The 24110-nt window shown below is 32.2% G+C and overlaps 1 long non-coding RNA gene across 1 annotated transcript; it reads left to right on the top strand.

Moving 5' to 3' along the window:
- The first annotated feature begins 12272 nt into the window (after positions 1-12272).
- LOC145012004 (uncharacterized) lies at positions 12273-14242 on the top strand. Its single transcript, XR_013664353.1, has 3 exons — positions 12273-12602; positions 12987-13055; positions 13830-14242. It is a non-coding gene; the product is annotated as an uncharacterized LOC145012004 (long non-coding RNA).
- Positions 14243-24110: the final 9868 nt, after the last annotated feature.

Here is a 24110-nt window from a genome sequence, read left to right as displayed (position 1 = left end):
GGAACATTAAGATGCTTCGATCCGATCGAGGTGGTGAGTATCTTAGTACCGAGTTCCTTGACTATCTTAAGGAGTGTGGGATTATCTCACAATTGACTCCTCCCAGGACACCACAGCTGAATGGTGTGGCTGAGAGGCGTAATCGAACTTTGTTGGACATGGTTCGCTCTATGATGAGTCGAGTTTCGTTACCAATCTCTTTTTGGGGGTATGCCTTAGAGACTGCCGCCCATATCCTTAATCTAGTCCCTACAAAGAAGGTTACCAAAACACCTCATGAGATGTGGACTGGGAAGGTTCCCAATTTGGACCACATCAAAATTTGGGGTTGTGAAGCTTTCGTGAGGCGTGAAACTCATGATAAGCTTGAACCCCGAAGTGAAAGGTGTATTTTCATCGGCTACCCACAGAAATCCTTCGGTTACCTCTTCTACAGACCCAGTGAGAATGCGGTCTTTGTAGCACGAAGAGGGATCTTTCGTGAGAAAGAATTTATAAGCCAAGGAGACAATGGGAGGCAGATTGATCTTGAAGAAATTCAAGAATCAATTGGTGAAGGAACCTCAGACACTAGCAATCAACCTGAGGAGGAAACTCCTGTTGATCCAGCTGACGAGTCTGTACCTCCAAGGCGTTCCACACGGGTTAGGAACACACCTTCGTTTTATTATGGTTTTCATATTACTACGGAAGGTGATACGTTTATTAGTGATAGTACATTGGTAAATTTGGATGAACCTAGCAGTGTTAAGGAAGCCATGGCAGGCCCGGAGTCTGCTAAATGGAAGGAGGCTATGGATAGCGAGATACAGTCCATGTATGACAATCAAGTTTGGAACTTGGTTGACAATGTACCAAGACGTAAAACAGTCGGGTGCAAATGGATCTTCAAGAAGAAGAAAGACATGGAAGGACAAGTGCATACTTATAAGGCTCGACTGGTTGCGAAGGGTTTTACTCAAACTCAAGGTATTGATTATGATGAAACCTTCTCGCCGGTAGCAAAGATTAAGTCTATTAGGATTATGTTAGCCATTGTAGCATTTCATGATTATGAAATATGGCAAATGGATGTCAAAACCGCTTTCCTTAATGGAAAGTTGGCTGAGAATGTGTACATGAATCAGCCAGAGGGTTTTGTCAGTGCAGAGTACCATAATAGAGTATGCAAGCTTGAGAAATCCATTTATGGACTAAAACAAGCATCTCGTAGCTAGAATCTTTGTTTTGATGAAAAGGTAAAAGAGTTTGGATTCTCGAGAAGCGAAGATGAGTCTTGCGTGTATGTCAGAGCTAGTGGGAGTATAGTTAGCTTCTTGGTAATGTATGTAGATGACATACTACTCATAGGAAATAACATCCCAACCTTGCAGGAGGTTAAGTCCTGGCTTGGGAAGTGCTTTGCTATGAAGGACCTAGGGGAGGCTACCTATATCCTAGGGATAAGGATATTAAGAGAAAGGAGTAGAAGACTAACTGGACTTAGTCAGAGTATCAACGTGGATAAGGTGTTGAAAAGGTTCAACATGGAGAATTCCAAGAAAGGGGATTTACCGATCCAAAGCAATACCAAACTGAGTAAGACTCAGAGTCCGAGTACAGAGGCAGAGATAGCTGAGATGAGACAATTACCATATGCTTCTGCGGTTGGCTCAATCATGTATGCTATGACTTGTACCCGTCCTGATGTGGCATTTGCTTTGAGCATGGTCAGCAGGTATTAGGGGAACCCTGGAAAGGCTCATTGGACCGTGGTAAAGAACATTCTCAAGTACCTGCGGAGGACTAAGGACTGGATCCTTACCCTTGGTGGCAGTGATGACTTGAAAGTATTAGGGTATAGTGATGCTGGTTTTCAGACTGATAGGGATAATTTCCTCTCTCAGTCGGGCTGGATCTTTACCTTAAATGGAGGGGCAATTTCTTGGAAGAGTTCCAAGCAGGAGACGGTGGCTGATTCAACTTGTGAATCAGAGTATATAGCAGCGAGTGAAGCAGCGAAGGAGGCGATATGGCTAAAGAACTTCATCGGAGACCTTGGAGTTGTACCAGCTATTAAGGAACCTATAGAGATTTTCTGTGACAACAATGGTGCGGTTATCTTAGCCAAGGAACCAAGAGATCATGGCAGATCCCGACACATTGACAGAAAATATCATTTCATAAGACACAAGATTGAAGAAGGACTCCTTGTGACAAGGAGGATATCGTCGGATAAGAATCCTGCAGATCCCCTTACGAAGGGACTGACGAGGATTAAGCATTTTCAGCATGCGAGACGCATCGGGCTGAGGGACGATATTAGTTTTACAGATTAGATAGTTTTCCTGAAACTTGTAAAATGTAATCGACGTTTGATGATGAATAAAATTTGTGATTTATTTATGAGTAAAGTGTTACTATCATTGTCAATTATTTACTATTGTTTCAGTTTTGCATGTTTTGACTTCCAGAATAATTAATTTATTCAAACCTCCACAATCGATCATACGTTGGAAGTAGGTATGAATCAAGATTGTCATGAATTGGGTTTGTAGATGCCTTAAAGGTGTTTAGACATGGCAATGGTTGCTGCAACATTCATGAGTACTCATACGTTATGAGTATTGGTATAAACCCACACTCACTTGTATCACTTCATGGAATTTATCTCGAGTGATCGTGAGACGATAACATCATATAAATCTTTAAACCTAGAGATATGAGTTGTTACCTATGAGTTGGTTGTGCATTGATTGCACGTAAACGCATCAGTAACTTGATGTTATAAAACGTACCTTTGTGTACAATTCAATAAGTAGTAGAACAAGCATATCAGTCGAAGTTTATCTGTTCCTTCTAGAAATAGAAGCGATATCTGGGCCCCTCGATGATTTTGTGTTGACCCATGTACCAGGCCTGGTCAGAACTAAACCGATGTGTTCAGTGAAGTTCTTCGTCAAACAAATCGGAAAATCGAGAAACAACTGCTAGACAATAAGCAAGACATAGTTCCATGTGTTTGTCCGGCTGATATCATGAGAACAGAGGATTATGTGATCACTTATCTAAAATGGCGGTTCATAGTTCGACAGAGTCTTCATTGTTCGAGGGAGTTTTCGAGAGCTACGATTGTTGGTTGGTTCCTGAAGTTATAGGCAAATACAGTTATTAGACTTATCCAAGTGGGAGTCTATTGGATAAGGTGTCTAAGTCCATAACTTATTTGGTATATACTTGACCCGACCGACATGGTCCATTTGGGTTGCATCTCATCCAAACTATTATGGATAATTTTATGAGAGTTATACACATATGTTTATTAATATATTATGAGTTATAATATATTAATATGAAGTTACGTTATTTAATTAGTTTTAGTCTTAAATTAATTATGAATTAATTTAGAGATTAAAAGAAAGACTAATTAGATTATGGGCTATTTTTTTTATGTAGTGTGGGCTAATACTCATTTGTTAATGGGCTAGGCTTATGTGGAAGTCCATGGATGATCCATGGAGCTTTTAACCCATGGATCCTTGGAAAGGAAAAGACATGGGTTATTAGGGTTTCACCCTAACCATGCACACTATATAAGCATGCTTATGGAGCATGAAATGGAGCCTAAGAGAAAACTAGTGAACTAGTGTGTGTGTGCATGTGTGTGGCTGATTTTATACAAGGTGTATACTCTCTCAAAGTTTTCCAAGAGTTTGTGGTGTTTGTGATTCCATTTGAGGCATTCACACTATTGGTGCTTGGCCCTCAAACTCCTTAGAACCAAACTCAACAAAAGGTATGTAATCTCTTCTAACTCTTTTATGTTGAAATGTTCCCCATGCCATGTTAGATAGGTTATAAACCTTGGAAAATTATTATTTTGCATGTATTTAGACAAACATAGATCCAAGGTTTATTAGGGTTGCATGCACACTTAGGAAGTGTTAGATTGCTCAAAACCTAACAGTTTCAGCTTCAGCTCGATTTGTTTGATGAAGTTGATCATCTCTTCAGGTGCTTCTGATTTTAGTCTTAAGAAAAAGACCCAAGTAAAGCGCGAGAAACCATTAATGACAACAAGAATGTACTTTTTACCTTGTATGGTTTGGGTTTTGGCAGGGCCACAAAGGTCTATGTGCAACAACTCTAGTGGTTCGGATACACTAGATTTTGAGATGCTTTTGTGAGTGGATTTGGAAAGTTTTCCTTTTTCACATGCGGCACAAAGAGTTTCGTTATCAAGCTTCAGAAGTGGTAGCCCTCAAACAAGATCATCGCCGATTAATTTGTTGATATACCCAAAGTTTAGATGGGAAAGGCGGCGGTGCCATAACCAACTAATATCTGCTGGGGCTTTAGATAGTAGACATATATCGGGTTTACCATAGATAAGATCCATGTCAAGTGGATACATATTTCCGACACGGTCAGAATCAACTATAACATCTTTGGTTTTGGCGTCCATGATCAGGCTTCGTTGTTTGGTGAAAAGAACTTCAAGATTGTTATCACACAGTTGAGAAACACTGATGAGGTTGTGTTTCAGGTCATCGACGAAGGCAACTTTCTTTATGGTAAAATTACCATTTGTTATGTTTCCATAACCTTTGATTTTTGCTTTCATGTTGTTGCCGAAGGTAACATCTTGATTGGTTTGTATAGGTTTGAAGTCACGTAAGTAGTTCCGGTTTCCTGTCATATGCTTGGAGCAACCACTATCAATATACCATGTATCATCATTGGGTTCTCCAGCATTAAGTACCTGCAATCAGACAAAAAGTTTAGGTACCCAAATCTGAATGGGTCCTGGTTTGTCAGTTGTTATTTTGGGTGCTTTTCTTAATGAATTTCTTTTATCATTTGACTTCACATTATTGTAATGGTTTGGTTTATAATGATGGAATGGTTGAGGTTTGATTTGATCTATCAATTTTACCCAAAATGTGATTTGTTTTTGAAAACCTGTGGGTTGATAAGATCTATGATTTGGTGAAAGATATCCTAGATGTGAAGGTTTGTTTGAAAAGTTTTCTTCATATCTGGGATGTGATGGGCGATTTTGAAAAGCTTTTTGATGATGATGGTTTGAAACTTTCTGATGTAATGGTTTTTGAAAGTTTCTTGAGTGATTAAAAGTAATATCTTGAAAGCGGTTTTCAAAAGGTTTTTGAAAAGATTTTGGTTTTTGTTTGGAAACCTGTTTATGAGGTATGACGTAGGGTTTAACTGGTTTCTTTGGTTGTTTTTCAAAAATGTTTGGCTTGATTAGTGGGGTTTTGTTGAATTGAATGGATTTTTTGCTTGTTTGTTGTTTCTTGGAGTATTTTTGTCCTAGACTAGTTTTTCCAACAATTGATGAAGTCATTGTAGGAAAAGCAGTTGGTATTGAAGTACTACCATCCTCATAAGAGGAATTTTCTCCATTCAAAAAGTTTTTGAGTTTAGTGGTTCCATCGTTATGTTTGATTTGGTGAGTTAAAGAACTTGCAGAGTCTGTTTCAGAATTTACAACGCTTTTGAAAGACTTTTTGGAAACGCTGAAAGCAGTATCATCTGGACTACAGTTGATAACTGTTTCGTCATCTGAATCTTCCTCATTAATAGATGTGAAAAGATTAGGTAGAGTAGATTCAGAGTTTTCACAATTCGTCATGTTTTCCTGTTTTGCTTGTTCAATTTCAAAGGATTCTCTTCCAATTCCTGGTCTATAATTCGTATCAATTTTGCCAGTTCCCAAGGTGTTTGCCTTGGTGAAAATATCATCACTTAGCTTTCTGGCAACTTTGATAGAATCCATATTCCATATCAGTCTTTTATTCTCGGTTTCAAGAGAATTGATTTGTTTTAAAAAATCAGTCAACTTTTCATTTAAAACATTGTATTTGTCAGTTGATTCTTGAAAGTCTTGTTTCAACTGAAGGATTTCCATTTCTAAAACATCTTTTATTTCAGAAGAAATGACTGACTGATTTTTTAGTTCCAAATCCCTTTTCTGAATTAGGGTCTGATTTAATTGTTCCAAGACGTGATTATAATCTTCTGATTTTCTTTCAACGTCTCTTTCCAATTTGCTTTTCGTTCTTGTTGATTCTCCAAATTTGAGTTGCAAGGTTTGTAACTCAGATTTGCAAATATCATAATTGACCATTGTGTCATGATATGTTTTGAGATCAACTTCCAGACTAGTCTCAATTTTGGTTATGTGGGACTCAAATTTTTTTTTTGGAAAAACCAAGTTCAGAGATCATAGACCATACCTGTTCTATGACGTTTGGAGCTCTTGAAGGTATTTCAACACCAGCTACGAAGCAGAAGTTTGATTGTGTTGGTTCGTGTTCAGCTTCGTCATCAGAAGTTGGCCAGTATTCCAAACTTGGTTCATGGATTGCCATCAATGCTCTTTGCTTTTCTTGGTTTTCCAGTTTCTTCAATTCATCGGTTCTTTGAGCATAGTATGCTGAGTCTTTGATTTTGGTTTTGTTTTTGGCTCGACATTCTCTGGCATAGTGATTTGTTCCTTTGTAGTTGTGACAAATTATCACTTCATCATCACTATCATCCTTTTGACTTTTAATCGGAAGTCTTTCAAGTGTTTGACTTTGGGTTTGTTGGGAAGGTTGAGAATGGTTTTGTTGGAATCCAAAATTTTGGTTGTTTTGAAAACCATTGTTTTGATTGTTGTAACCTTGATTTTGGAAACCTCTGTTTTGATTTTGAAAACTGTTGTTTGGATTGTGATTATGACCTGAGTTGGGATCGTTTTGAAATCCCTGGTTTTGAAAACCTTGGTTTGAGTTATTTTGGAAAGAAGGTCTTTGAGAATTTTGTCCAAAGTAAGGTCTAGGTTGAAAACCTGAGTTGTTTTGACCAAAAGATGGTCTTGGTTGAAAACTTGAGTTATTTTGTACAAAAGATGGTCTTGGTTGAAAATTGGGTCTAAAATTTGATTGACCATGATTTGGGATAAATCTCTGGAGATTTGTGTTTGCAACCAACGCACACAGTTGTTGATAATCTGCTTCATCATTTGAATCAGACTGGAAGGCTTGGTTTTGAAAAGATGTAGTCTGATTAAAATGATTAAAGTTTTGATCATTGAAAGGTGTTTGGTTTTGAGAAGTTGTGGACACAAGTGCAAGTGGTCCTCCAAAAGATGCAGTGGTTGGTGGGTCAATCGAGGATTCATACGATTGAAGTTCTCCATACAAGTTGTACAAAGTTTCAGTATGAATAGCTGGATTTCCCTGAATAATGAGTTTAACCATTTTCCAGCTTTCGAAAAGATTGTTTAAAAACTTGAGATTTATCTCGTGTTGTGTCTTTTTGATACCCAAATTGTTCATTTTAACCATAATCAAATTGAACCTATCATGAGCATCATGGATGGTTTCTGATGAAAGCATTTTGAAATTATCAAATTCATTCAAAACAGATGTTCTTTTGTTTCCGATAATTCTTTTATTTCCACAAAAACGATTTTTCAAATTCTCCCAAATTTGATTTGCGGTTAACAGTATAATGTCATCCATTTGACTTAGAATACTGTGAGGTATTCCAGAAACAAGTTCCTTTTTGGCTTGGAGTTCCAACTTTTTTGTAATTTCAGCTTGAGTGGCTTGATTTGTAGCAAGAGTAGCCATATTTTCTGAAGTAACAAATGTTCCTTCTACACACTTCCAGACATCTTCATTTATAGCATTAATATGAAGATTCATACGGCCAACCCACGAATTATACTCTTCACGAATAAGTATGGGTGCCCGTGAACCAGATCCTAAGCTATTTGCAATGGAGACAAAGTTCATGTTGGAGTAATTTGCCAAAGACATTTTTTTGAAAGGATTTTGAACAAGTGATATTAAAATGAAATTTTTAAAGAAAAGCTTATGGAAGGTTTATAAATGCTATAACCAAAAGTTTTTCGACAAAAATTTCAAGGTAAATCACACAAGCTCTGATACCAATTGTTGGATATTATTCCTTTTATATATCAGCTCAGATACCGATTTGTTGGAAATATAACAATCTGATCACCACAACAAAAGGCTCGTTACCAGTTACTGTGTGACAGATATATCAGTTTAAGATATAAGATATATATATATATATATATATATATATATATATATATATATATATATATATATATATATATATAAAGAATAATAATTGCGGAATAAGTATAAATATGAAAGCTGTAAATGACTGAAAGCTATAATAATATAAATGACTGTATTTAAATGACGTAAAGCTATAAATAATATAAATGACTGTATTTAAATGACATAAAGCTGTAAATAATATAAATGACTATATTTAAATGACATAAAGCTATAATAAAGTATATAAATATATAAATATATATCAAGTAGGTTCGTCAATAAATTGACTGAACTGGACTCATGGAGCGACTGGTCGATATTTGTTCTTTGAATGGACTGGTCGATATTGGGACTCTTGGAGCGACTGGTCGATATTAGTTCTTTGAATGGACTGGTCGATATTGGGACTCTTGGAGCGACTGGTCGATATTTGTTCAAAGATCAATCCGGCATTGGATAAGTAACAAAAAGCTCATTTAAAGCTCGATTTTATGTAAAACAAGTGTTTACAAAAGGGTACAAAATACATGGGTTTATGTATTTGTATTTGAGGTATTTTTGGGTAAAAACATGCACACGGGTCGTGTAAGATAAGGCACAAGTGACACGGGTCGTGTAGGAGGGTTTTGGAGGGTTTTCTTGATGAATGATGCTGACACGAGGCGTGTTGATTTAGCCTTGCTGAACACGGGGCGTGTTCATGATGCTGATGCTGACACGGGGCGTGTTGATTTAGCCTTGCTGAACACGGGGCGTGTTGAGGTTCAGAAGTATGAAGAAGGCAATCAGAGGGCAACACGGGGTGTGTTGATTTTGCCTTGGTTTTTAACACGGGGCGTGTTCGTGTCTGAGTCAATTTCGGGATTTTTGTGATTTGAAGGTAAGTTTTGTTTGTGATGTTTTGGCTAGGGTAATGGTGTTATGGTGTTTTGAGGATGTTTTCAAGGTTGTTTAGAGGTTGGAAGGAGGTTGATATAAGGTGGTAAAGGTGGTGAAATTTCTTATGAAGATGATGATGAATAGTGATGGGTTTTGTGGTTGATCTTGATGCAGAAGGTTTTGGATTGTTTCATGGTTGTGTTTTGGTGTTTTGATGTAAGGAAAGTGTTTGGTGGTGTATGATGTGATGATTAAAGGTGGTGAAGATGAAAAACCTTTAGTTTCAATGAAGAAGATGAAGATGGTTGATGATGTTCTTCATTTAGCTTCTTGTTTGATCTTGGTGTTCTTCACTTGGCTTCTTGTTTGATCTTGGTGTTCTTCATTTAGCTCCAGGGATTTGTCTTTGTTCTTGAGGAAGATGAAGATTTGTGATGTTCTTGGGAGTGTTTGTAGTTTGTAGAAGTGTTACAATATTACAAATGAACATACACACTCACACTACATACTCACATATACATATATGAGAGAAACAAATATCTTCTTCACTTGAGTGTTTTTGAAAGGAATTGGCTGGTGTATGCAAGTTGTTTATAGAGCTAGGAAGTACAAGTTGTGTGTCTTGACTTTTCCTTGTTGACTTTTCAACTTGTAGACTATTCAACACATATACATATCTATATATATAATACATATATATATATATATATATATATATATATATATAACACATACATATATATAATACATATATATACATACGTGTGTATATATATATATATATATATATATATATATATATATATATTGGTGAAACTTTTTAGTCACACAGCTAATTTTCTCGTCTATGCGCGTGCTTTTGTATTTTCCGTTTTGATTACACATTCATGCAATCTGAAATAACTGATAATATTTGTTAGATTGTATAAAAACAGTTCATCTTATTTCAGTTATGGTCACATACAAGGTTACATAAGAACATTTTTCAACATATGTATTTTAGATCATTTTACTTTTTTTTTTTATGTATTTGTATGTGTAATTTTTTATGTATTATGTATTTTTACGCATTTATGTATTTTTAAGCTTTTTATATAGATGTTTATGTATTCTAAATGTATCAACGTATTTTTTACGTATTTACATCTATTTTTAAGTATTTTACATATTTTTTTATGTATTACGTATTTATGTATTCATTTAAGTGTTTTATATAGATGTTTTTGTATATTTATGTATTTTTAATGTATAGACGTATTGTTTTAAGTATTTATATGTATTTTTTTAAACTATTTTACATATTTTTTGTGTTTTTTTATGTATTATGTATTTATATGTATTTTTGCGTATTTATGTATTCTTTTAGTTTTCTTATATAGCTGTTTATGTATTTTTTATGTATATTAAATGTTTAATTGTATTATTTTTACGTGTTTATATATTTTTACGTAAAAATAATACACTTTAACATTTAATGTACATAAAAATACATAAACATTTATATAAGTAAACTAAAAAATACATAAATACGCAAAAATATATATAAATACATAATACATAAAAAACACATATAAATACAAAAAAAAAAATATGTAAAGTACTTAAAAATACATATAAATACGTAAAACAATACGTTTATACATTTAAAATACATAAATATACAAACATCTATATAAAAAACTTAAAAAAAACATATAAATACATAATACATAAAAGATATGTAAAATACTTAAAAATAGATATAAATACGTAAAAAATACGTTTATACACTTAAAATACATAAACATCTATATAAAAAGCTTTAAAATACATAAATACGTAAAAATATATAAAAATACATATAAATACATAATATATAAAAAATAACACATAAAATACATAAAAAAAATATGTAAAATGGTTAAAAATACATATAAATAAGTAAAAAATACTTTTATATATTTAAAATACATAAAAATACATAAATATATACTTATAAAAATATAAAAAATACAAAAATACGTAAAAATAGATATAGATATATAAAAAATATGTTTATACATTATATAAAAATTTTGACGAAATCTGCAAAAAAGTCCATTTATTTTCGAAAAATTAACCATTTGGTCTCATGACCTGCTGAACAGATCAAAAATAACTAAAGTGAATAAATTAGCCGATTTCTTGAGCTTTTTCTATTCAAAAGGTGAAAAAATCAGGACTTTTTTATTCAAAAAATAAAATTTAGGATTTTATTAAAAATTTGCCCAAAATATCGGGACTTTTCTGGAGATATCCCATAAGTTATTGATATTCTTGCCTTTTTTGAGCATACACAACAAAAACTAATTAAATTAATACTTAAAAAAAAAAACCTATTAACGGTTGTTCTTAGTTGATGCATTGTTGGTGTCTATCGATGATTTTTTTTTTCTCTAGACTACTAATCTTCTACTCTCTAATACTTCATCTCCTCTACAATGGTCATTGGAAATTGGATTGGTTCTATAGAAGACAATCAAAATCAAATAAGTTTAAATATTTTTATGTTTGATGTCGTAATGTGCTCTATATTAGTATTACACCGCTCTTTTAAATGTATTGTTATATATATATATATATATATATATATATATATATATATATATATATATATATATATATATATATGGGAAAAGTGAATATACTCTTAAGGGTATATAAGCTTAAGTACCCAAATGTACCATAATACGTCGTTTTCTTTGATATATTCATTATAATATTGTTAAACTACACCCCTAACTTGATTTTCTTTCAAGATATTCGACATTTCACCATTATCATTCTCTTATATCACATCATTTTACCTAACACCTACTAGGCTATATCTATTGTAGTTGAAAATGGAAATTATATAAGAGGAATATAAATGTGTAAATTATAAAAATCTTGGAAGTAAATCAAGTTAGAAATTAAATTATAAGAACATTGGATAATTGGAACATATTATATGATACAAAACGACATAGCATAGTGAGTTTGGGTACTTAAGTTTTTATATATATATATATATATATATATATATATATATATATATATATATATATCCCTCTTCTAATAAACAAAACTTATACTCGCCACTTGGTATTTTCTCGTAATTTATGATTTTTTCGTATGTTTTTAAAAAAATTACACGTCAGTATTTTTTACTTGACAATTGTCAATTTTTCATAATTATAATTTTTTTTTTAAATTCTATTGATTATTATGCGGTTAATCTGGAAAGAAATCACATGATTCTATTATCATTTAAAATTCGAATTTGATTCTTTCCTTCCGTAAATATAGCATATGTGACTTCCCATATAATAATCAAATTCAAACGCTCCATTTTTCTCTCAAATCCTAATCACCATTCAAATGTTATACCCTTTATCACTTTTCTGTTGTTGCTCTACACTAATCGGATCCAAACCCCTGCGTCCTCATTCTTTCTTCAATAAGAACATGATGCTTAAAATATAAAGCCCATTTCGTCCTCTGATGCAATGGAAGGGTTTTTTTCCGATGACTATTTAAGGTTAAGAGATTCGATCTTTTTTCAATTATTTTGTTTCAAAACGCAAGAAAAGGTTGGTGTTACACAGTATTTTATGAAGGATGGTGTGTTATGGTCAGATACAGGTTCGTCTTTTCATCTTAAATCTCAATTGTCAATCGGTTTGTAGCAGATATGGAAATCAAATTGATTTTCGGCCCAAAACTCAAACCCAAATCCTATTAAATATGCTCATTTGTGTTTGAATTCCATGGATTTTTATACATCTTTTGTCTTATTTGTTGTTTTTATCACTTGGAAATCAAACGTAGCATATATTGAATTGTCGTTTTTGGTTTAAATATGTAATTTCTTTTGAAACCCAAAAAATCAAAATCTTTATACAAATGTCATATACTATTAAACTTATATTGGTGCCAAATCCTTTTTTAAACTCGTCAGCCTTGATTTTTAATAGACAATATTTTTTTTCATGTTTTTAAGGATATGTATGCCTTCATCTAATCTAGATTTTTGCGTTTTCACACTCGATGGTGGTCAAGGAAACTGATGCAAGCTTTCAGTTACAAGTCGATCTGGTATGTTATTTGTTCACAAATCTTTAATTTTCTTAATTTATTCTAAAACCCCAAACGTTGTCTTGAGCGACTTCCTAATTAGAGCTTCCATGGAGATTGCTACAATGTTCCTTTCTATCACTATACATTTTGTATACAAACAACATCACTTCTAAATAGAGATTAGTTTCTAAGACTCCTCCGAGCATATGAACTTTGACAAGTTTTTAGTTTAAATTTACTAAGTTGCCTGGCCATTTGAAGAATTAATGATACTAATTTGAATAATGAAATTACATAATATTTGGTGGTGGTTTCATGTGGTATGAATTAACAATGGAATTAAATTTTATATGTTGTGGTAATTGCTAGGATCTTTGGTTCTACTATTGTAGTACTAATCTTACAATTCATATTATTTGGGGAGATGAAAGATGTATGTTTCTTCTATATCTCCTAATAACCTTTTATTTTGGATCTGTACTTTTGGTTAATGTTAATGGTTGTGTTATATTTTTGATACTACTATTTTACTTACACTCCGAGTCCAATTGCTATTTTAAATGTATAGTGAAAAATCATGTAAATTTTTGTTTATTGTTGGTCAAAACATGATTAGATGGTTCAGAATCAAAGTTAACCATTTGTATATACGTTTACAGGAGTTCGAACTATAATAATTTGAATTAGTTTGTTCTATTCTTACCATAATCACAATCCTAATCACCGGCATACTTCAATTTTATATTACAAAAAATTTCATTAATCCCAGTTTGGTTATGTCTTACTGTGCAGTGTTTGATGGAAGGGGATTACCTGGATTGCATAAATTACCATAACAAATCTTCAGTTCCTATACGTTGGAGTCATGTGTTTCATATGAACCGGATCTTCATGATTTGAATGTCTCTAGCACTTGTAGTGATGATTGTTGTTGCTCAAGCCATGACATCATAGGCACATCATGGACGATAGACATGCTAATAGAATTAATATGTTATATGTTTTTTTGCTTAATATTCTACCTTTGAACTGAAGTATCCTGTTGGGACACTAGAAGCTCCGTTCACACCTACAACAAGTAGGTACTTAACATCAACTAATAGCTCTTGAAGTGGATACAATTGTATGTGTGTGGGGAGACTTATTGATGTTGTATTTTCAAGCCTAAATTCAATAAAAAAAAAAGTTGTTTTACAGTTATGGAAACATAATTGCTAAGTTATAAATTGAACCAAATGTATTTAATTTAACAATATATAGTTACAAACAATACATTTAAGTTTCTAAAAAAATAACCGTTTGCAAATGTATTATTAATTTTAATGTCTATTAACTTTCAAAGATATTTTACTCAGTCCCGTGTAGTACACGGGTTATAACCTAGTGTATATATATATATATATATATATATATATATATATATATATATATATATATATATATATATATATATATATATATATATATATATATATATATATATATTAATTGTGTTAGAACCAATTGCCAACTAATAATATAGGTTCCGTATGGACATTTTTTAATGAAAAAGTAAGGATTTTCTTACGATTAACTCATGAACCAATTCCCGCTCTTTTAAATGTATTATGATATATATCTCTGTTCAATCAATCTTGTGTGATTTGTCATTCATCTCATTTATTAAGAGATATTTTGATCATTAATTTCAACGGTTTATATATCAAATACATTCTTTATACAATTTTAGTTAAAATAACCAAAATGGATGGTGGATTTAGACCAGCTTGTGAAGGAAAGATAAAATCAGGATTGATAGATGTATATAAATCATATCAAAATTATATTCTTAATTTTTTTGTTAAGTAATATGAAAAACACAACAAAAATTACTTTATTGATGCATTTATTGTTGTTGCCAGTGTTGTTATTTCCGTTAAAGCATAGATTTTTTTTTTTGTTATTTTGGTATAGTCTTGAACTCTTGATCGAACATGTTTGGTATAAGTGATTATTCTTTAGTATTGTTGAATGATTGTTGATTTTTTTATGTAGTAACGGCTAATGTTAAATTGTTTATTTTTTATTCTTGAACGCCTTATTTTGAATGCTTAAGTAATCGTTTATACTTTACTGTATTGTAGGATAATGATGTATTTATTGATAACACCCCCACATATTATTGATGATGATGATGTTGATACCGACAAAGGAGACATAAATATTGAAGATAACACCGCATTGCCACATAAAAAAAATAAAAGAAAAGAGCACCACAAAAAAAAAAGTCAAAATGTTGGAATTCAATGGAAGTGGTTATGGGCGAAGATGGAAAAAAACTAATAAATCTAAGTCTAAGCATTGCTTTAAAGTCTTTAATTCCGATGTAAACATAAATGGAACTTCTAGCTTACTTAGACATGCGAACAATGCCAACAAAATCCGGATAATATTAAAGGGCAAAATACTTTACAACTTAATAAACAACCTTTTGGGGATGTCACCGTATGAAAACACGATGAAGATAGAATTAAAAAGTTATGCTAAACCTATTTGTTGTAGGTGAACTTCCGTTTAAATTTGTGGAAAATGAAGCTTTTATGAAGTACACAAATGCTCTAAACGGGAAAGTCAAAATACCATCTAAGCATAAATTAGATGTGATATGCCAAGTTTTATGTTGAAGAAAGGAAAAAGTTGTTAACTTTCTTTGCTAATTCACACAACATGATGCACTTGACAACCGATAGTTGGACTTCATCGTATCAAAAAACGAATTGCATGGTTGTTACATGGCACTTCATAGATGATGATTGGGTCATGCATAAAAGAAGTTCCAATTTTAGACCAATAGATACTCATGTAGAGGAAGACGTGGGACGTTTGTTACTTGAATGCATACATAAGTGGGGGATAAAAAATGTGATGACTATAAGAGTGCATAATGTCACTACAAAGCATTGGGATTCTTAACCAACAAACTTCCCAACTTGTATGAAGGTGAAAAACATTTTCACGTTAGATGTGTGGTTCATATTTTGAACTCAATTGTGAAAGATGGGTTAAAATATCACAAATACATATGTGTCATGTGTTCAAAGAGCGATGAAATACATTAGACATTCAACCGCTAGAATTAGAAAGTTTAAAAAATATATGAAGGATTCTGACTTAGAAGTGGAAAAGTTCTTATGTGCAGAATGCCCAACGAGGTGGAATTCGACATTCGAGTGGTTGAAGAGCTCTTTGCACTTAAAAGATGTTTTTTTTTTTTTTAATATGAAGTTAAAGGTAAAAATGTTTTTTTTTTTACAAATAAAAGCTCTTAGAGTGTAGTTTTTTTTTTATTATTATTAATATTGCTTTTTTTTGTTAATAATGTTGTTTTTTTTTTTTTGTTAAAAATGCAGTTTTTTTATATAAAAATTATAGTTTTTTTTTTTTTAATATATATATAAATGGTGTTGTTAGAGTGTAGTTTTGTTGCTGTTTTTTTATAAGATAGAGTGCAATTTTTTTATTAATAGTTTTTTTACTAATAGTGTTTTTTTTATTAAGAAAGTACATTTTCTTTATGTGTTCTAAATGATAATAAGTTTATATTTTTTTGTGGACACCTCATTTGCACGTGATCTAAGTAGAATCTCGCAAGATACCAATTTCGAAGTGATAGAAGAGGTTCTAATGTTTCCTGAAAATTTCAAAACAAAAACGGAGATGTTGTCGGCTTCATCAAAACCATTGTTAGAAATTGTTTTACGGAAAATTATAGATGTTGACAAACATCTAGAAACATGTTCAACAAAAGTGCATCATTGTCATATGATCCCGGACATGCGTACCAAATAAAACAAGTATTGAGGCTCAATAGAAAATTTTGAATAATTTTACATGTTTTGTCGTATTATTGGACCCCTAAATGAAGTCCATCTTTTTGTCCGCTATCATCAAGAAGATGATTGAAAACACAAGAACGGAAGAAAACATATTATTGGATAGCACCATAAAGTTGAAGATGATGTCTACAGTGCGTGAAATTGAAAAAAGACTGGAAAACTTATTTAAAACTATGAAGAAAAATATGCAAATATAGGTTCGACTCAAAAAGTAAAAGAAGTTGTAAGTTGTGATGTGAGTAACGATTTTTTGGATGCTTTCTTGATGGGACAATGAGAAACGTCGGTGACAGTTGAAAACGAATTAAGAAGATATTTAAATGAACCTAGGGTGACTTTTGATAAAAATTTCGACATCCTAGATTGGTAGAAAAAAAAAACGCATTGCGTTTTCCGATCGTCACTCGTATGGCCAAAGATAATTCTATTATTTAATTTTGTTTTCTTTTAGTTAAGTTATAAATTATTATATTTATAATTTTATGATGGTTTGTTGTTAGATATTTTATCCATACAAGTGACGACCGTGACTTCGGAATTCGCTTTTAGTACTTGCGGTCGAATTCTACATAAGTATAGAACACGTTTGAATACGCCGATTGTTAAACCTTTAGTATGTACCCAAGATTGGGTAAGAAAATCATGCAAACCTATTATAAATGATGATAATGGCATATTGAAGGATGATGACATAGGGTTAGGTAGTAAATTTAAATCATCTTTTATTTATTTGTTGTTTGTTAAAAAATTTAGATACGCACTATGCTTTGGTGTTAATTATATCTGGTTGAAGCGGTGATGGAGGGAAAAAAAAGATAGAGGGAATGGAAATAAGCCAATTGAAGTTTAATTGTTTTTTTTTTTTTTCATAATTTGTTTGTTTTTGTATAATGGTAATTTGATTAGTACATGGTTATTATTAGTTTCGTACTATGATAGTTTGATTATTATTATTTTGATATCATAATATTTTGATAAATTTGGTTTGCTACTTATTACCATTACATTCGTCTTAAAAAAATAACAAAAAAATAGTAATAATAAATTGTTATTTTTACTATTGTTGGATGTATAATAGAAATAGAATATACGGAAATTGAGTAATCTAATATTTTTTTAAGGTTAATTTCAACAACGTAACAAATAATAATAATAATAATAATAATAATAATAATAATAAAAAAAAAAAAAAAGTAAAACCATTTTTTATAAGGTTTAATGATCGACTACTAGTTTACTAGATTACAAGGTTTTATTTTTTTGATATGTTATGGTAATTATATAATCATAGATTTTGGATGTACATTATAAATAGAATTTAGGGAAATTAAATAATCTAATCAATTTTTTAAGGTTAGTTAGAAAAAAAAATAACAAAAAAATAGTAAAAAAAACTATTTTGTCCAGGAAAAAAAAACATTTTTTTGACGGATAACGGAATGACATTCCGGATTCCAGACCAACATTTCAGACTAAAATTTTGGATTTCGAAAAAAAACTCTGAAATTTCAAGAACAAATATGAAATCTGAAGAATAATTCCAAGATTTCGAGAAAAAAATCGTTTTTTACATAAATTTAACAAAAGGTTAAACAATTATAGTAAATGTGAACTATATACTATATTAGTGTATAAAATCAGATATTTTGTTGAAAAACATTGATAATGAAACATTAAATGGATATTTCAGACATAAATAAGGATAATTTTTCAAAAAAGATTGGTAAAAAACCAAAAAAATAATAATTCATTGCAAATCAAGCCCGAATTTAGCATTTCAGAATGGGTCGTTCTTTGAAAGAAAATTGAAAAGTAGTTTGGAATGTAAATAGTACTCTGGAATGAGACGTTTAGGAGAAAATTGTCATTTTCAAAAGACGAAAAAAGATGGTTATTTTCTTGTAAAAACTCATTTATAAAGATTATTTTTCTTAATTTCCCTATAATATAAGATAAAATGTTTCTGTAAATTGAAGCGTTGCATTATTTTATAATACAATATTGATATGTTAATGATCGACTACTAGATGATAAGGGTTTACTTTTTTGAATCTAGATTATCTTGCTATTTGCACATACTATAGTAAATAGTAATATGTTATTGATTATCTTAAAAATTCTAATAAATTAATAACAAACATAAAACGATTTCTTAAAAACTTGAAACGTAATCAAACCGAAAATTCGAAGTTTTTAGTGATTGGATTTATAAAGCGGCGAGGGAGCAATATCACGTGGAAACTACTCACGTTTTTTAGCACGAAAAAATTTGGGAGATTGTGAAGGAAGACCCAAAGTGGAATAAAACGGACACATTTACGGAACAACAATCGAAGAGGTCGCGCAGTTCGGGTTCGGTCGATGTTTCGGACGCACACACGAACATCGATCTCAATGCGGACACGGATGAGATACCGGACGACTTGAACGACGTTGAAGAGATGTCTCCGCCTCGACGACCAATAGGCCGCGACAAAGCGAGGCGTGCTCAATGGCACGCTGATGATGCCGAAAGTAGACGACGAGAGCAAGGCAAGATGAAAAAAAAATTTGACGAGCACAACGAAATCGCGCGTAAAAGATATGATTTGCAACGAGAACATTTTGAGTTTTTGCGCCGTGAAACCGAGAACGATCGTATTGCGAAAGATTTGACAATTCTTCAAACTAGCGAAGATAATTTGCTACCGGAACGGTTGGAGACACTACCAAAAATGAAGGCGAAGATTGAGCAAAAATATTTAGACGAAGATTAGTTTTCGTTTTTTTTTTCGTAATTTTTTTCTTTTTTTTTTCGGTCTATGTTTTTTTTTTTGATGGAATGTGGGTTATGTTTTTCTATTTTTTTTTTCTATGGAATGTAGTTTTTAATTAGTATTTATTTTAATTATGTGTTATTTAATTTATGTGTTTTTAAAAAAATTATTATGATATAAATTAAAAAAATAAAACAAAATAGAAAAATGGGAATTACAAACATCAAAATAAAAATAAAAAAATAAATAAAAAATAAATAGTGTTATTACATGTTATTAGGTGTTGCTTATTTCCACCTTTGGTGTTATAACACTCATTATGAGTATGATGATGATGTGATAACTTTTTGGTGTGGTAACATGTAATAACATGTTGCCTATACCCACCAGCCTTAACAAATTGGTAAAGTAAAAATAATTGGCTCGATTAACCTAATTGGTACGGATTTTCTGTATGTTTTTCGGTTTTCTGATATTTTGAAAACTCTACTTTTTACGTAAATATATTTCTGTAATTAATTTTAATAACTTATTGCTAACAGCTTTCAGATATTTTGAACACTCTACTTTTAACGTGATAATTTTTAAGAATTTATTGTTAAAAAATCGCAGGCCCATATCTAAGGACACATTATACTTGTTTTTTAAACACAATCATGTGTTTAAAGTTTGCCTATTGCCTCCTACTCTCCATTAAAATCTTCAATTTTTGGAAGTGGTATGAACACATTTCTAGTAATAAAGGTAGACAATCGTATACTAGTTGCTTAATCTTCAAGGAAAATGAACAATAATACTTGTTGCTTCATATTTAAACCACATTCATGTGTTCATGTAGCTTAATATCCAATCAACTCTTTAAACATTATGTAATTGTGTATTGTTTCCTACCCTCGAGTTACATCTTCCCATCTAAAAGTAATAGGAACACGTTTATTGACATATAAAAATTGAAGAATATTGCAAATAAAATCTAATTTTCTGTTATAACGTCAAATAATTAATGGTAACGAATCAATCATGTTCTTGACGGTGGTAAGTCTAGAATAGAAAACCATGTGGTTCACAAACCAAATTTAACTGGCCGGTTCAAGAGAAAATCGGGTTCAACGGATCATATGACATTATTTAACTATATATTTTAGGTCATTATCTTAATAAACTAAAATATTATATTTTAAGATATATGATACTTAATATGTTTTGAAATGTTTGATTATAATTATAATCGAAGTTAGGATGCAAAAGGAAGGAAACGAAGCTGAAACGGATGAAAAAAAAAAAAAAAAAAAACTAGGAAGGAAGCTCAAAAGTGTGTCACGCTCTAATCTAGGTGCACCGCGCCCCTCCTAAAATGAAGATTCTCGACGTTCCCTTTCTCTGCCGGTATGCATGTTCGAGTGCACTACGAAAACCCGTCCACCATGTCGTGGTGTCGTAAAATCTATAAATATACGGTTTTTACAACCCTAACAGAGATTACAACTTTTGCCCATTTTTACCAACTTGGGGAACAAGTTATTGGACAAATTTAGAGCATAAGAACATTTTTTAAGAGTGTGTTTGAAGATCAAGACGGTAATTCATTTTTATATCATGTATTTCAATTCTGAATTCGTTAGATTTTGTTTTCTAGTCGTGATGTGAGGCTAAAAACATTTTACTTTCACTAGATGTAGATGATGACCCTAGTTAATGTGATGCACTTTAGCTAATAATATTATTTTAGTTTGGTTAATACTTGTGTTCGATTGATTGTTTATCTTGAATGATAAAGTTTTGATTTTTATTACATACTTGTGAGTTATGTGTAGTTCAGATGATCAATCTAGTTACATTAAGTTGAATCTAACTGTTTTATGATCCTTAAACTATTAGGACTAGAGATTTACTAATCCTAGGGTTAGGTAATATTAATTGTTAATTTTGTTTTTGTAAGAAAGTCATAGATATCCATATTATGTTTTGATTTATTGTACGATAATTGATAAGAAATCGTTAGATCATATTGTTCATAGTTTGAATTTACAAAATTGATTTTGTATTCACTGATTATAAGATCATTGTGCTAGTTGTTCATGAATACTTAGTACAAAGAAATCCGAACAAGATAACTAGTTATCATAAAATTCGGTAACCAATTCATTAATCTATTCAACATGCTAACCAATCGAACATAGAAATTAGAGGGATTCATACTCTAGTAGAAGTACTTCAAATCTACTGCTTTACAAACTAGTTTTTTTGCTTTTGTTTTCATAATACAAATGTTTAGACAAGTTTATTATTTTAAACGACCCCCCCTCCCCCCTCTTTACTTTTATGCCTTTAGTTTAATTATTTTTTGATTTGTTTGAGTCAAAGTAATATTCGTTCCTTGAGAGTTCGACATCATTTCTTACCTTAAACTATATTGTTTCACGACTAGGTTCACTACCTACTTTTGTTTAAAACTAGTTGTGATTCGATATGATTTTATAAAATATAAAACTAGTGGTATTAAAATAACACACCAAGTTTTTGGTGTCGTTGTTGGGAACGATTTATTTTGTTCAGATTAATTAGAATATAGTTATTTGATCCTTATTGTAGTTTCCACATAAAGTTATTTGGTTTTGGCGTTACATTTTTGTTTGACGCTATGCCGCAGTATTACCATTACCGCGACGCGGTTTCACTGGTTTCTAATTTTTTTATTTATCGTTTTAGTTCTTTGTTAAGCATTTCTTTTTCTTTTTTTTGTTTTTCTTTGTTTCGGGTAGTATATGACCAGGGATCGTCATCTAAGATAATAACTACCTTCAAGATTGTAGTTCCTCTCACTAGACTGACTAGGAAGGATGTCACCTTCCGTTGGGGGTCTGAGCAGCAGACAACGTTTGAGACTTTGTGGCAAAAGCTCTGTGAGGCATCAGTGCTTACCCTTCCCGAGGGAATTGAGGATTTCTTTGTAACATCCCAAGATAAGGTATGCATTGATGACCCTTACTTTTATTGAATTGTCAAAACTATCCCTTAATTGAGAAAAAGGTCGCAAATGAGTATGTGGATCGTATGCATGTGTACGCTGAGCGTACTTATGTGCGTATTATGGACGCAGAGGCCACCTAGTACGTTGGGCATACCAGAGGGTACGTTGGGCGTACTAGGCTTAGAGTATCAACCCTAATTGTGTTGTGGGTCCCTATCTAAGGAACATGATGGCCTCATCTCCAGCCGCCATTTCCAGCCTTCAACTTCCCTCAAACCCTAAATTCCGTTTTCATAGCTTGTGTAACAACGTAAATTTTCGAACAAAATTTTCATTTAAAATCACATTAATCTCATTAGCACAATCACAAAAATCCCAAAAAATATCAAGTTATCAAAAACACATGTTCAAAAATTGTTTATAACACAATCCAGAATCCTCCAAAACATATCTCCAACTTGTGTGTGTACAATCAAGCTGGTGCCTTCCCGTGATCCTGAGAGGTAACTGAAACACATAACACATAACACGGTAAGCACGAAACTTAGTGAGTTCCCCAAAATAACACACATATTTCATTAGCCTTTCATGGCTATGCTCGAATAAGACCCTCCGGTCAATGTGTCTCAGTGGGACCCTCCAGTCCCACAACTCGGGTGGACCTTCCGACCCTAACTCAGTAAGCTCAATATAATACACATCACAAATCACAAAGACATGATGCAGGATATCACAATACTCAATATAAGCACATAAGACCCTCCGATCACACAAATGTTACCACTCTAGGTAAGTATAGTGAGAAGACTCACCTCGTAAGCAAGCAAGTAAATAATCTCGTACACGAATTTCGAACTAGCCTCCACGTAACACATAAGATAATTATCTCTAATTAACATTTAAATCACGACTCTAAATAAACTAAGTTATTCTCTCTCCCAAACTCTTGGAATGGTTAAAAGACCATTTTACCCCTCCATGGTCCCCAAAATCCCTGCCTTGGCCAAACCCTAAGGTCAACAAAAGTCAACACTCAAGTCAACAGTCCATGTTGACCTGACTCGTCGGGTGCATCTATGTGACTTATCGAGTCCCCTATTTTACTCAGAAATGTTGTGAAAACCCAACTTAACTCGTCAAGTTGTCTCATCAACTCACCGAGTTACCCATGTCCAGACTCATCGGGGAAAACCCTAGCCGATTCATCAAGTCAGCTCGTTGACTCGGCGAGTCCATTCAGTCCATGTGCTCATTCAGAAGTTTTAAGGTAGATCCATGACCCCAAACTCTAGATCTGGCTCCCTAAGGCTCGAATGTCACGGAAAGTTGCGAGCTTTACATCCATGCATGGCATATTAAGCTCATAGGGCCAATACAAGCACCAATAAGGGTTACATGCACAAAAGTTTTACCTCTAGCTCAATAAAGTTCGGGTCTTTGGGCTCACTAGACCACATACAGTCCAGATCTG

This window comes from Lactuca saligna, chromosome 8, assembly GCF_052625555.1.
Source record: "Lactuca saligna cultivar CGN05327 chromosome 8, ASM5262555v1, whole genome shotgun sequence".
NCBI lineage: Eukaryota > Viridiplantae > Streptophyta > Magnoliopsida > Asterales > Asteraceae > Lactuca > Lactuca saligna.
The sequence above is the reverse complement of the archived record's forward strand: the minus strand, read 5'-3'. Positions and strand labels throughout refer to the sequence as shown.